We start from the raw sequence: 4290 nt of genomic DNA on the forward strand, positions 1-4290 counted from the left end.
TTATATTTTATATTTAACTTTAAGATTTGATGTTAGTATACAATTATTATTAATGAAATATTTTTTTTAGGTTTGTTTATCATGTTTTTCGCTGTTAAAGATTCCCGTAAAGCTAAAGGAAGTTATTTTATAAGATGTGGTATAACATACCTTGTTTAAATATGTAAAAGTACAATACGGAAGCGATTTATTTTTTTTTGGCTTTGTTATTTAAAATATCAATATAATCTATTATACTTGCATTCGAGCTTCGATATCCGTAATTAGAACACACTAAATTGCTTGAAAATAACAAACGTATACTTAAATATAATAATTATATTACACAATTATTGTGTTCGCTGGCAAACGAAAAAAACCGACTTCAACTACATTGACAAGTAATACAACGTAGGTAGACGAAAAAATAGTCAAGTAAATACGCATTATCAAAGATTACTCCAAAAGTTGTAATCAGATCTCGATGAAATTTAAATGTGACCACATGATAAACATCGGCTTTCGATTAAATTAAAAATCATTAAAACCGATACACCTAGTTAAAAGTTATGCGGATTTTCAAGGGTTTCCCCTCGATTTCTCTAGGATCTCATCATCAGATCCTGGTTTCCTTATCACGGTACCACACCTGGAATATTTAATTTCCAACAAAAAAAAAATATCAAAATCGGTTCATAAACGACGAAGTTATCCCCAAACATACATAAAATATATATATATAAGATCGTAGTAACCTCCACCTTTTTTGAAGTTGGTTAAAAATATGCATAATTTAGTGACCTCTCGTCTAAACTTTATTCAAGCCAAATTATTTAAAAGTTGATTCTTTATATTTCAGTCACGATATCGTGAACGCAACAGTACACTAACCAAAAACCAATAAATTACAGGAATTGGCAACGACTGTGTGTTGCTCAAAGTCCTTACACACGAAGACGAGTCATTGATTTATTATACCGAAACAATTCTGCAATGTTTGAACGTCTCGCCTTATGTATGATTATATATTTTTAGCAAATTAGTGTATTAATTAACATAATTTTCGCATTAAAAATAATATAAAACGATAAAAAAATTAATAAGCAAACAAACTGTCTGAAAAATACGATTTTTTAGAAAAACAGATTACGTATTTATTATAAAACATGTGGTTTGAGTGCATTTATAATGTAACATATAATTACAATAATTTTGTACAAATTGTATTAATTAAATGATAACACTACTACTAACTATATACGTATTTTGTATTACAGCAAATTTTTAAAGTAAAACTTTTTTATGCACGCTTGACTTATGCAGCAAGCTGTTGAATGAGTGATGAGAGCGTTACGAAAAGTGTGATCGGGCGAGGAGAATGGAAGTTGAGAGGGAGATATAAGTTAGATGGAGCTAAAGACGTTTAATTTCAGTCGTGTGGTCTAAAGCACACTCATTTTTTTATTAATTAGTAATTGTTAAGCTGAATGAGAACATTGAATTACCACATAATTTTTTGGTTAAAATACTTACTGTATTCATAAGATATTTTAATTTATACACGTACTTTTACACAATGTATGTAATATAAATTAATGCTATTACCACCGAAAAACACATTTAAATATGTAATAAAACCCAATTTTAAATCGTTAGTAATTTTTATCGTAGCTAGGAAATGCAAATTATCGTTTCCAACTAAAAAGTAGAAATTGACACCGACTGTAACTTGGCATATTCGTTTATTATAATCGTTAACTTTTTGACATTAATTGGCACGGTAAATCAGAAGCATTTGAGGTTGGAAATGTCAAACGATAATCACATGACTTACTTACTGCCTGGTTTATATTATAGATTTAGCCTTGTCAATAAATAAATTAGGCACTAACTACAAATATGAGCGCAGGGCTGATAAATTCCTCCTTTGCTTCGCTGCAGATTTTAACATATTAACGAGTTAACACAAAACGTCGATTCACAAACCGTACCTTAATACACAAGTGTCGCATTCCACGTTACGGTTTGTGTCGAAGATCTAATCGCTTAGTAAATATGTATACTTTACGTACGACTTTATTCACCTGTAATCTACAGTGGAAAAACAGTATAATTTTTTATTAAAATATATTCCAGGTTTAAAAGGATAATATAAATTGCAACCACAGTATTTATGCATGCTACGCATAATTTGACTGTGAAAATAAATCAACAAGTGCTATAAGATTTTGATAGAAGTTGCTGCTTACTTCGAAAAACTAAACAAAAAAGAATCTCATTTCATTTCAGCTTAACACAGTCCACTGCTGGACATAGGCCTTCACAGGTTCACGCCTAATATGGCGTGAACTCAAAGCGTCGTGAAAGAATCTAATCCATCAAAATAGATACTATCTTACAAAATTGTTTTACCTTTATCTAAAACCAGCGACCGCCCCGGCTTCGCACGGTTGCAAAAACTATCAGTGTTCCTCTACTATATTATCCATGTATTATACATATAAACCTTCCTCTGGAATATCTCTATTTACTGAAGAAAACCGCATCAAAATCCGTTGTGTAGTTTTAAAGATCTAAAGCATACAGGCAGTAGGAAGCGACTTTGTTTTATACTATGTAATGATGATAATAACACTCACAGACAGTGGTATTGAATCACTTGAAAGTTATAAAAAAAAATATTTCGAAACGTCTATTAGCGATGATCACAAATGTTTCAAAATTTATAAGAGATTCTATCACGAAATTACATCATTAAGTAATATGCAACCGTAATATTTTTATGGAATAATCAATTGAAGTTCATGGTTTCAGTTAATTTGAAATCATACGCAATTACAGCTGAGTGAAGTGTCGAAAATTTAATTAAGATAGTTTCGACTATTTTGAGAAATAATATGTTTTGAGTATGTATTGTATAAGTGTGTTTGAATATGTATTTATCTGTAAGGTCCCTGATATTTTCGACAATTTTTTTTTTAATCGTTATTTCACAACTTATAGTAACACGTTTCGCAAAATGCGGACTCAAAGTCATGAAGCTTTAACTAATCTGCCAGTCAACTTTAACACAAAAACAGAAAAAAAAACGCTTTGAGGTACGTTTATACAATAATAATACAAAATAAACAAACAGAAGTAATAAGAAAACAATAAATTAAGAAAAAAAATCTGTTTGAAACATAATCCACATTTTACACGGACAAATACAAACACACACACACACATACACACACACACACACACATATATATACAGCCATACATTAATACATAGATACATCAAAACAAAATTACAAACAGCCACATAATGCACATGTACATATTTCATAACATGATCACAACAGAATGCTTATTCTTATATATACTTATTTATTTTCTCATAACTTTTGTAACTGGAACGAAATTAAAAAAAATTATAGCCTGGAAGCCCTGTATGATTCAGCGATAGATATCTGGTGTCAAGGTAGTTCGCGGTTCGCAAATCAATACGAATCGTAAGTTAAGTTCATGATCAATTGCCATTACTTAGCTCATTATTCACCTTTACTGAAGTATTTATTATTCATAATATTTATGTATAAATATTTCACATAATTACCAAACCTAATGCGACTAGTTTTTACATCAATCCTATTAGCCATCAGAGAGGCCCTTGTTAATTTAAAAGTCCTTATCATTCTTTTAAGTATTGCTTTGAAGTACACATACGTAATATGTCCTTATATAGACAGTGATTTGGTTCCGTGTAAAATTCTAATAAAATTGTACTACTATTCTAATAAAATGTTTTCTACTAATCTCGTTAATAATAGTTTGTTTCTTGGCTATATATTTGGTTGAAAGGAGTATTTGTTATATTGTATAAATACGCGTTTGGTTATATGGACAGTTTATTATTGTAAAAAAAAATCTAATAAATTGTATAGAGTTTAGATGCTGGGAAATGTCGTTTGTTGTTTATAGCATTATTTTATCATATCATATTTTACAGCATTATCATATTTTACAACCTTCTCTCATTATTATACAGCGTATTTATTTATTCTTTTCTTGACACCATTTTGACTTAATTATATTACAAAACAATATCAATAACCGAAAAAAAAACTAAGTTATAAAGAATATCTAACAATATTACAACCAGGACTTTTAATTATTAGTTGTATGTTATAGAGGAAAAAATCTAAGACGATTTTATTGTTAAACAATAAATAAATCAACTACCGATTGATTGTAGCATTAATTTGATTTATAACACCGATAAAGCCTTCTGTATAGAAGTTAGAATTGTGTAAATTATATGATGCGT

Source organism: Melitaea cinxia, chromosome 6, assembly GCF_905220565.1.
Source record: "Melitaea cinxia chromosome 6, ilMelCinx1.1, whole genome shotgun sequence".
NCBI lineage: Eukaryota > Metazoa > Arthropoda > Insecta > Lepidoptera > Nymphalidae > Melitaea > Melitaea cinxia.